Source organism: Acanthisitta chloris, unplaced genomic scaffold (genome assembly GCF_000695815.1).
Source record: "Acanthisitta chloris isolate BGI_N310 unplaced genomic scaffold, ASM69581v1 scaffold18071, whole genome shotgun sequence".
In the NCBI taxonomy this organism is placed as follows: domain Eukaryota; kingdom Metazoa; phylum Chordata; class Aves; order Passeriformes; family Acanthisittidae; genus Acanthisitta; species Acanthisitta chloris.
Genome location: NW_008656297.1, coordinates 47,727 through 60,169, shown reverse-complemented (window position 1 = coordinate 60,169; position 12,443 = coordinate 47,727).

Here is a 12,443-nt window from a genome sequence, read left to right as displayed (position 1 = left end):
CTTATAAAAATGACAGTAACAGACTTTAGTAGCTGAACATTTGCACCTCCTTGAAGCTGTACAAATTTTGTTTATGATTAGGAAAACTCCTGAAATTTCACAATTCCCTTTATGAGGAAAAAAAGGGGGAGATCACCAAAATGATTAATATTAGCAATACTAAAACATTTAGTTTTGCCTAGTTTGTTGAATACTAAGTAATTAGACATGCTATAGGGAAGGTAATTTGCTTTTTATACAATTTCCAAACACAATGGAAATTAAGTTTTTACATTCAAAACTTTACTGAAAATGCTTTGCAAAGCATTTTCACCTCCACAGCTTCATGAACCATTTCCAAGAAGCTGTATTTCAGTTTTCTTCAGGCATTCTTATCTGACTTCAGCATTAGTGAACAATACTACCCAGCTGCTAGCTTTTTCCTGGACAACTGTACCCTGGCTCTACTTTTCTTATATTTTGGCTGACATAGGGATTTTTCTGAGGTCAAGAAACCTAAACAGTTGAGAAAAATCTTACTGCAACATCCTTAGGGGAGAGAATAATTGATGGAGAAGAGGAGGCTGTAATACTGAGGAGCAGAAGCCTGAGTATGTGATGGGGTGAATGGTGTCCTGTGTGTCTGAGCAGCTTTTGCTGTTTCATAGGTTCTTCTGTTTCACCCCCAGGCCTGGCATGGTACCACCGGGATGCTGTTCACTTCTAATTCTGGATGCACATTTTCTATTTTTGTTATTCCTTTTGTGGCTATTGTTTCTTTCCATGGTCTGAGGCAGATACATAACAAAATTTGTTAATAGCACATTTAAATCTCTAGATGAATACTCAGTGCAGCCCGAGATCCTTAGGATGAGGATGAAAAGCCTTCCAGTGGATTGGACTTTTCAAAATGAAGACAGGAGTAAAATCTTTGCTGGTGACCCAAAAATCGAAGGTGGTTTTTCTCTGCTGTACTTCCATGTGCTATGTGGCTTTCGCTTTTGATTAATCCAGTCTGTTCGGTTTCTGTCAGAAGTCTATAAGCTTCTCTGTTAATTTGCTGATGAATCCCCTACTGAGTTATAATTATAATCTTCATTGTGATCCTTCCTATGAACGCAAAGGAGATAGGATTTTGGCATCAGCATAACCTGACATCAGTAATATTGTAAATGTTGAAATGAGCTCTTCTTTTCTTTTAAGTAGTTTATAAACAACTTCAAAATTACAAAAACATTGTGATGATTAAACAAGTGATTGATAGGTCAGTGTTTACATTAAATTATCTCCATCTCAGTTGCTTCATGAGTGGCATATGAATAGCAGGCAATAACTATTTTCTTCATATTACAGGTACTGTAGCTGTGGTCCAAGCAGGAATCCGTCCAAAAGAATGAGCCTCTTCAGTTTTCATTACCTCAGTGCCTGTGAGGTGCTGAGACCATCCCAAGCAGCTGAGACCTATTTCAGAAAACTGAAGCTAGCGATGACTTGAATCCTTCCCCTGTCCCTCTGCAGCAGGCATTTCATGCTAACCAAAGCAGAGCCTGTGGTATGAGCTATGATTTTAGCTAGCTTAACTCCCTAGGAGCACCAGAGTATTTCTGGAAGATCGGAGCCAGTCTCACTTCTGTTTTCCCTTGGTGCTGGAGCAGTATTTATGATATTAGCATCTAATTTATTTGGGGCTTACAGCCTACCCTAGTACTAATTTTTGCTTCTGCAATGTTTTCCTAAGATACAGTATCACACAGACAAACTGACATGTAGAGAGCACTCTTAGAGAAGCAGGGAACATACTGCCTCAATATAAAATGTAATTGATTGGACTGAAAGGTGAAATTTGGATGTAGGCAGCTGTGGAATGATGTTTTCACTGCCCTTGTTGTTACCATGTTGTGAAAGGTTTGCATTTCATAAATGGTAGGTAAAACTGCTATTAAGTCACAGAATTGCTATGCCTGGGAGGTACTTCCAGGGGTTGTCTAGTCCAAATCCCTGCTCAGCATAGGATCAGCTGGAGCAGGTTGCACAGGACAGTATACAGTCAGATTTTAAGTATCTCCAAGGATGGAAATTCCATAAGCTTTCTAGGCAACTTGTTCCACTATTTTACAATTGTCACAGTAAAAAAACACAAACAAATAAAAATCAATCAAACCTAAACCCAACAACATGTCTTCCCACCCCTCCCCTCTAAAAAGCAAGTTTTTTCTTATTTTTGAGATGAGTTTCCTATATTTCCATTTGTGCCAATTGACATTGTGCCAATGTCCTCTCATACAGGATCCTCATTTTCTAGCACAAAGAAGCATATCTAAGGAAACTGTGCCTCTCATTACTGTTGCATAAGACATAACTGTATTTATGGATAATATTGCATCTCTGGTCTGCAGAGCAGCTGTGTAGAAGAGTCAGTGTGGATGGCAGACAGATTCCTTCATTTTTGGTACTGTTCCTAGGGTTCAACATACTCTTTTCAGAAGAATCCATGCTCCCAGCTCCCAGATGCATACTGGCCTCCGAGAACACAAGTCTTGTAGGCTCCAGCTAAAAACCACACTAAACAGCTGCAGAAGGCTGCTCTGGACATTGACATCCTCTGGCTGCACTGAGCAGTCATTAGCCAGGTCCTCAGTTTTGTCTGTGCCAATAAGCTCTCGCCCAGAAACTTCCCATCCTGGTATAGGCACTGGCCAGAGATCATTTTCACTGGGCATTTTGGATGACTCCCCTGACTTGGGAGTATAAAAGGGCCTGCAGTGTGGATGAACGTTGTGTGGAGCCAGCTGGCCTCAGGAGAGAAGCAAGTTCTTGTGCAGGTGTAGCTGTGAGATCTTATACTGCTGAGTACTTTGCAACTTGACTGTCTACCTTGTTCTCCTAAAAGGTAAACTCTTAGGACAAGACAATCATGTCTAGTTCCTTTCTCTCGATTGTCAGTTTTAGATATTCTCAGAAGCCTTGTTTTTGGCCTTGTGACCCATAAAGGCTCTTTACACTGAGTAACCAATAAATCCTGTGTGATCTCCTGTCATTTTGACCTACTCACTCCTTAATCATATAAGACTATGCAAATATTTTCATGTGCTGAAATATTTTCAGACACAGCAGGCTGCTCTGAATGAGCAGGCATAGCACAGCTCCCTGTAGGTTGGTGCAGCTGCTTGTGGGGGTTGGGATTTGATATCAAAGCTGGAGAATAAAATCCATGAGGTCCTTCAGCATACAGCAACTTCCAAACAGAGGCTTAAGTGGAGTCCTGATCCACCTGAAACTGAGACCAGCCTGGTCAACTAGGTGGCCTCATCCACCAGCCAGGCAGAGTGCTGGGGGTGCAGGGGGCATGGGGATCTTGGCTCCACGGATCTGGACTGCCCCAGCAGCAAACCAGCAACTAACAGCAGCAAAGCAGGAAGAAATGAACAGGTGCTGTTTACCCACTAGCTGGGGCTCCTGCTGGAAAGTTCACCCAAATGCAAGCTGATGCCTTCAGCCCTAAGAGATGGTTGGTAGTCTGCTAAGTCCCACTGCAGCACTCAGTAGAAAGAGGAGGAAACAGGTATCCCACTTAGTACTGACCAGGGGCTGAACGGTGATCCAACACACATCCTGGTCAGCAGGCAAGTGGGCAGGGGGGACTCTTCCCACCCAGCATTCAGGAAACATTGATTCGTAAACACCTGATTGGTGGAGAACAGTTCTCCAAAACTGCCTGGCCACAATGACTTGAATGGGGGACAGAGAACAGCACACCTTAACTGCAAGGAACAATTTTCACAGAGTAAGGGTACAAATCCCTCCAGCCAAGGGAGACAAAGCAAAACATAGCTTATGCACAAACAGGGTGCTTCTCTGGTACACAAATTCAGTGAAATATAAAGTCCTAGCTTAGATATCAGAAGGGGTCAGACACAAAGTCTGATCTTTTGGCAGAGGAGAAAAAGAGAACAGAGAAAGATTTACTTTAAATTTGAAATGTTATCATTTTAATTTTTCAGCTTACAGACTGAAGCCCCTTCAAATTTTGTTTGGTTTTTTGGGTTTTAGTTTGGGGTTTTTTTATTGATGGAAAATTAAATTAAAAAAATATTAACAAATCCGTTATTCAACATAAAGTGCATTCACCACAAACTATTTGCATTGCAGTAGATACAACCAGTCTCAGTTTGCAGTTGCCATGGGCAGCAAAACATCAGGGGCAAAATCTTTAGTGGCTTTTTATTGTGTGAGTGACTTCAGCTTGCTAGAAACCTACCTCTTCTGGTTTGCCTAAGGCATCAAAATACCCCAGAGCCAGCATCCAGTCCAACCAGAATGTAATTACACCATAGAAGCACAGTATCTAGCACTCAGAACTGTCAGAGCCTGAAAACAAGTACCGCTCTCAATTTTTCTGGAAAGCACAGCAAGAATATCAGTTTACTCAATTTCATAGTTGAAAATATAGACCAAGTACAGAAAAGTTAGACTCTTCTCTAAAGGTTTAAACACGTTCAGATCATAGTCATAGATTCTGTAAAAATTAGTTTTAATACTTCTTCCTTTCCATCTCACTCAGAGTGAGTTGGAAGAAAAGTCAGGCTGCAGCCACTCTAGAGATTTGTGGAAAACCGCTGTCATGCGGGTGAAATGTACTAATAACCTCGTAGATTTGAAATTGAAATAATATTGAATATTATTCCATTCCTCATAGCCGTTCTCGCCATCCAGTATTTCCCAAGCGCTAGTGGAGCTGCCCCTAGGAGTCACCAGGGGGAGCCTGCATGCCAAAAATCCCGCTGACTGTTTTAAAACACCGTTTTCTTGAAGATTGCACAATTTCTTGTCATTCCTGAAAGAAAAGGAAGAGCCGCTCTTTGAGTTTGGATGGGGTACCCATATACTGGGATACAGGCAGTCACTTGCCCTGCCACCCACCAACACAGTACCTCCGCAGCATGTTCCAGCCTCTGCCAACTTTCCTTGCTCTCCCTTTGACTCTTCTTCCTTTGGACTAATGTCTCAAACTGGACACAGTCCCAGCTAAGCTGGGTTGATGTGTATGGGTTTCCTACACCTTGCCAGTTACTCTCCAGGGACAGGTGCAAGCCTGGTGTGCCCTGTGTCCTTGTCACCTGGAAAGATGCCATTGCAGAGAGTATCCCTCAAACCTGCACCATTTCCAGGGTTTTCCAGACATGTGTGTACACATGTGTGCCAGTGTACACAGTAATGATGCATCTGGAGCTGGGAGAATCACAGCAAATATTTTAGGTGTGCGTTTTCCTTCTGAGTGGTCACCAGATCCCACAATTGCTTTATTTGTATTGTTATAAATATTTACACTGTAGATTGCTCAGAGCCTGCTGATCATCTCTTCTGGCTACAAAAGACCCATGGAATAACACTCGTTGCCAGGTGCAGTGAGCACTGAAAAACCTGAAGTATCCTCCCTCTGTTTCAAAAACAATTAGCTGCTACACCAGATGAGAGCTTTTAAACAACATCCTCCTGGCCTGTGCAGCTCACAGGAAAATGATTCTTTTTCAGATCCATGTACTAGCTGCAGTATTTCCTGTGTTTTTCTGGTCACAGTCACACACATAATTCATGTGAGTGTTCAGTCCTAGCTGTGGGCCTGAAAGGATGTGGTTGAAATCTTCAGGCTGCTCTTGTTCTTGTCTTCATGCCAAAGCTCTGGTGGATGGTTTTGGGAACTCTGTGTTCTTGCTAAACTGGGCAGTGTTACATCCCAAGGAGTGAAGAAAGGGAGAAATTATGGAGAAGAGTAGAATCTTCTGCAGAAAAGTTTTGGTTTTCAAGAAATTCAGACTAATAGGCATCCACTTCAAAAGGAAAAAATTAATCAAATAATAAAAAAGCCAGACATTCCCACCACAGGAAACCCAACACAGATGGTCCCTAAGAATCAGAAACAAGGTTTCTTTTAGCCTAACCACAGAAAGAAGGACCATGTTTTTCAGAGACGGATACCACTGAGCTAACATACTGCTTGGACATTTACTGAGGTCAGAGTGAAACCTGACAGTAGGAAATAAAACAACTAATGGTATCATCCCTGGAAGAGCAGCTTGTGGACAGGAACCACTCTCAAGGCAATCAATGCATTTTTCAAAGCTCCCAGCCCTGACCCCAAGAGGAGCGAGTGCAGGTGGTGGGAGCTCTGCTGATGGGCTGTGAGCCTGTGCCTACTTACACATGCTCATAAGGACCAGCACAGCTGATGGAATCTTAGCTGGAAGGTCATGGGATGATTTTGCTGTGTCAGGCTAATGCCACTGCTCAATGCACGGTGGTGCCATTCATGTTATACAAATTCACTATTAACCTTGATCTTGCCTGTAGCTTGTCATGCTGTGTTTAGACAGCTTTGCCTTTTGGGGGTGGGGATTTTTATAAATGAAATGTGACTACATGGAGAGGAGACATCAATACACAAAGAGGAACTGTAGAAATACGTAGTTAGTTACAAATGTAGGGAAGGTTTTTCTTTTACAGATAAATTAAATGAGACAGCAGCCCACGTACTATGGAGGCTTCTTAGAAATATACTGCATGGAGAAATACCTCTGCATTTATACACTCCATAAATCTCTTTCTCCAGAGGACCCCAACATAAATTGAGCAAACTCCCCTATTGCCTCCTCACCTGCAAACCCCTGGCAATGCTCTCCCCAGAGGGGCTGATTCGTGGCACAGAGCCAAGGAGGAGTGAGGACCTGACAAATGCACTTGCTCCCATGATCCTGCAACTCCTGCCCAGGAGCCCAGGAGATGTCAAACAGTGAACAGGAGCAGTAACATGTAATCTAGGTCTTCATTCTGTCATCTTGCTTAGGATTAAATTCTGGATTTATAATGCTTTAGACGAACAAAGGGGCAATTATTATTTATTATAATAGGACTTGCTGGAGTCAGTGTTTGCTATGTGAGTTGGTTGTTAACCTCCAGCATAGAAGATGCAGTTAAAGCCAGGAAATAAAATTTAATGCCCTGTCAAATGACTGACTTCATAAGAACCTTACATCTTCTCCTACAAAAATATTATCTTTTCTTCAAAAGCTGTTTCAATTCAAAACACAGCACCACCAAAATCTTCGTAATTCCCCTATAAATATGACTTGTGATGTAAAGTAACCAGAACAATACATACTGCCCTTCCTGGGCTTTCTACTTTACATTTAAAATATGTACTATGTCTCCCACATTCTCCTTCTATAATATTTTATGTTGTTATCTCTTAGAAGGTTGACTTCTTAATGTGGTCTGTTACTGCTTAGAATCAGTATGATGTTTACACTGCTCTATATTTAATGCGATAATGCTTAATAACACTGTTTTCAAGTCATAAATGCTGTTTCAGAGATATCTCTGAGATTAGCTTCTATCAGAAAAATAAAGTTGTACCCTTAAGAGGAGGCCAGTTTAGCATTCATTACACAAAGATTAGAAGGAACTATCAGATATGTGGACTTCACACTAAGCAAAATGAAGTCAGTGGAAATAGTCCCCCAGACTTCAGTCTGTGTTGGACCACACGGTAATTTAGGGACCAACCTTAGTGCTCAGCACAGCCTTTTCTTTTACCCTCCAGGTAATAGTGGCAGATGACAAGTTATAGCACTAACATCCCAGTTTTGCTGTAGAACAGATGTCAAGCTTAGTCTATGCTGAACACCTTGGTCTCTCTATAGGTACTGCAGTATTTACTGCAGCCAAGGCCAGAGCTATTTTGAAGCAAGAGTGGCCAGCTGTGTGAATTAAAATGTATTCAGAGCTGCCAACAGTAAGAAATTAAATACAGACTACAGCAGTATCTGCCAACGTTTTGGTCAGTAGCATAATGATGGCAGCCAACTGAACTTGAGATGGCAGCAGTCTAAAGTATCCCCATCACCAACTCAGTGATTCACTAATTAATTTAGCTTTTTTTTCTTTTTAAATGGTGTCTCCTGTCATCATCCTACTGTACAAGTCAGAGGAAGGAGAGAGGAGGGTAGAGAGAGTGAGAAAGAGACCAGGTACTGGAAGGTAGCATCTTGGTGAAGATAGCCAGGAAAGCTTTTCAAGGCCATCCTGCATCAAGTGGTGTGATTGCACCGAGGTGCATCTGAGTAAGATGTGGGTAAGAACAGTATATAAATGAAGAGAACAACCAGCATTGAAACCAAAACTGCACCTTATTTTATGACCTTATTAGACAAAAGGAAAAAAAGCAATGATACAAAACTGTTGCATAAGTCTTCTATTCCTAGTCTTTCAGAAGGCCCAGGCAGCAGTGGACCTTCCACCCAGGAAACTAAACACATTGATGGCACTTTGTCACATCACAACACATGAACAAACAAGAGCTGCACACATGAATGATGTGGCAAAGCCTAGCCTTTTATTACCCAAGAAACAACCTATTGAGACAGATCTGCTACCCAAAATGAATGAGGAATGGGTGCCACCCATCTGGCTAATGAACAGATGACACTCCAGAAGCTCTGTTAAGGGGTTAGAAGACAGTTTTGCCCCAGACTCAGGGACTGCTTTAGCTGCTGGGCAGTGCCTGCTTTTGCGGAGTAGTCCTAGCCACCCGCCCAGTAGTTATCACAGCCTGTTAGCCCACTGGAAAAGCAAGGAGATCTGAAATACACATTCAGGACTGAAAAGAGAGTTGAAAACCATCTCATTCTCCTGTTGTGGCCTTATGGTTCATGTGCAGCACAATTATCTTTGAAAAATGTCACCATTGGAGAGACTGGGAAAATGTAACACCCCGAGACAAAGTGACTGACCCACATAAGAGAAGTTTGACTAAGCATCAGTTTAGTCTGTGAATTTTCAAACACCTGGCCTTGATGTTCAGAAAAGAGCACAAAACATCTAATATTCATTTCCTAAAATTTAAATTTAAACCTGTGTATGAAGCAGAAACCACAAAAAGACATGGCATCTTTTTTTCCAGGACAATATGATGTTTCATGTTCTTACACTGATGTGTTTAGTTAACACTAGAAGCTTTTCACAGAGTTTACCATGTAAAAAAGGCAGTCTATAAAATTATACAAGTTTCTGTAGTCACTGCTAAAGACTTACAAACTTCATTCTTTTGCCACTTGAAGTAAATTTAGCCTGACATTTTTGCTCCACAGTGATTCTTGTGGGCTCCAAACTCAGTGCTTACCACACTAACAATAATCCTTTATGTCTCCAGGCTCCATCCATGTTCATTGTTAACCTTCAGTTGCAAAGTAATGAGATGCATCAGACATCATCAAGCTGGCCTAAGGGGTTACAAATTTGGATGAGGGCCACATACTGTACTAATTGCTTCTAATAAATTACATATTTCAGGAGGGACATCATGATTTTAATCATTTATTCTGCATGTTGTTTCCTTTGGAGAGAAGAACAAGCAGGCCCTAAACAAACCGAGCATCTGAAATTCATGGCAGAAGCTAGAAAGAGCTCATTTAATATCAGCTGTCATTGTACGTACTAGAATTATGCATGTATCAAATCCCTGAGTCTGAACACCTTGGGAACAGCCAGTGAGTCCTGGTTGTTTTAATGACACAAACCAAAATGATGTCTTTGAATGTTCCTTAGATTCATAACAACTCAGATTTAATCCCATTTCAAATCTTGTAGCTGGGGCCTAGCTCAAGAAAAAGCCTTTGTTTCTATGCAAAGAAAAATACATTAGGAGGGGAATTTAAAGCTTGTATTTCCCAAAAGGATGAGAGGGAAAACAGTCAAACATACCTTTCACTTCTGTGGGGAAAGACTTTAATTATGATTTGATGGCTGCTCATTGCAAAGGTGGTCCAGCAGCAACAGACAGCTACAACAACTTTCTTTAAAGCCTGCTGAAATTAGTAAGGTCTTGATCTAATCCAAACAGCCTGCTGCACGCTGAACCAGGATGATTGAAGGTTTCCTATTTTCCTGACCTCTAGCACATTCACACCAGTAGACTGACTGTTAATGAAATCCTCAAACCACTCGGGAATGTGCATGTCCTTCACAGGGTGAGACCTTGATAGTATTTAAATAGCCACTAGTATTAATAGCAATAGCTGATAGATAATGTGGCGATTTGGGAGCTCTAGGGAGCAATACAAGTTTTGGAACAGCTCAGGCCATCTTCTGTTTGTCTTTGTAAACCTCATTTCCTGTCACTGCCATCTGCATTTCCTTCCAAGGATGAGCTGAGATACCAAACAAAACATGACTATCCAGGTAAAAGGAAACCTGCCTCAACACAAAGTATGTCTTGGGATGGAAAGCTGCAGTTGCAGCTCTGAGACTCAAATGTGTTCTTGTGATTTTCAAGTGGTAATGAGACACCAGGGAAGCACTATTACCTGAAGTAAGTGCTTCTTCCTTGGCAGTCTAACCTGTTTGCACTTGGTCCCTCTCTACCTGGATGGATTATCATCCCAGTTTAGACTTCTCTGGTAAGTGTGAGGGGAAAAGAATGAGAATCCAGCAAGACATTCAGGGGCTCCTCTAACCTACCAAGCAGAGTAATAAAGAATCTCTAAAGATGTTGTTTGTGCATGGATGGGTGGATGGGTCTTTGTGCTAAAACAGTTGGACATCCTATTTGGTACAGAGGAAAAGGACCAAAGGATTCTTCTTGGTTTTGTCATACAGAACAAAAAGCAGATTAGTTAAAAGGAGAAAAAGGCCTTATGCAATGAGAAATGACTGGCAAAGATTGCCCCAGGTAAAACTGGTGACTATTCAAATTGAGAAAAATTCCTCTGACTGTTTTTGTGGTATTTTTCACAGAGAGGTTCAAGACAACCTCCGCACAAGAAGAAGCCCAAGAGTGACAGAAGAAAAAGTGACACAAACAGGGGAACTAGAGGCAGTGAATCCCAAGTTAAGAGTGCTTCTATATCTAGAATAAACTGTGACAAGAGGAAAATCACAACATACGGAAAACATGATAGATTAGTTTGGCGCAATCTTCAGTCAACATTGAATGCTATGTAAGAGCATGGAATTAACAAACACTAGTGTGGCAGGTTAGAAAAAGAAATATTTATGAAAGCAAAATGGAAAACATCTTTGACGTCCATTAGGTTGGTAATATAATACTAAGAAGCACACCACACTGAGCTGTTATCTGGTTGGCTGGCTGAGTCCCTCTCCAGATTACCACTTAAATCAATAGCTCTCACATTGATTTTTCCAGCACACTGTATTCCTGTAAAAAAGAACAATGCTCTGAGATGAGTCAGCTATTTGCTCTGTCTGTAGGAACTCTGGTTTGTTTTTATTAAGGAAAATAAAAGTAGGAGCCAAACTACGCACAGATATATAGTAATAGGAACCTGCCTGTTGTACCATAACATGGCATGGGCTCTGCAGACATGGGTTTGCTACAACTTGCTGCAGCAGCTACAGCCCAGCCTTGAGCAAGCTGCTGTAATGATGGAACTGAAATATTTGGAGTTGGTCTTAGACAGAAAATAATATTGAGTTGTAGTTTATTAACTGCTATAGCAGGGAGAAAATATATGCCCACATGTATATCATATCATAGAATCACAGAACCATAGAATGGTTTGGTTTGGAAGGGACATTAAAGATCATGTAGTTCCAATCCCCTGCCATGGACAGGGATGCCACTCACTAGACCAGGTGGCTCAAAGCCTCATCCAACCTGGCCTTGGACACTTCCAGGAATGGGTCAGCCACAACTTCTCTGGGCAATGTGAATCCCTTCTCTGAACAATTTAACTAAGAAGTTGATCTCCATATATTTGCCATGACATGTAGAACCTTGGAAGTACTGCATTTTCATTTACTGCATATATTTTCATGTATTTGCATATTCCATATAACATGCACTAAAGGTCTGTATTATAACTAGTTAGTACTATTGTCTGATGTTACTTCTGCTCCTTTTAACCACGTTAAGAGTTTCCCGTTTTATATAGGTTCCTATAACCACAACATGCAGGTTCATTTACTCTTACTTTCACTCACCTGCATAGCTATCAATTCAGAAACCAGCAACCTTTCTCTCACCGAGTTTTATAATATTTCAAGAACCTTGCAAAAAGTGCAAGTTCAAAGAAGAAAACAATGTCAAGAGCTACTTGGAGATTTGGAGTCAGGCTGAAGCACAACTCTGCTCAGGGTTTCTCTTGACCCCTCTCTGCTGCAGGCACAGAGCAGAGACCCTGCCATGGGCCCTTGTCTCTCCCCCAGCTCTCCACACATGGCTGGTCTCTTGGCTTCCAGCCTCAGCACCTGCCTGCAAGGTTGGCTTATTTCTGGGAACTTTGAGTTAACATCAGATAAAAACTATTAAAATGCCAGGGAAGTTAACAAATTAAAATATTTGTCCCTCTTGTCCACTACATCTATTATCTCCAGTGTTCAGTGTAAGTTACCAGATTACAGTCTATCCCACCTGCCATTAATGATAGTAATCCTCAGATGATATGGAGCAG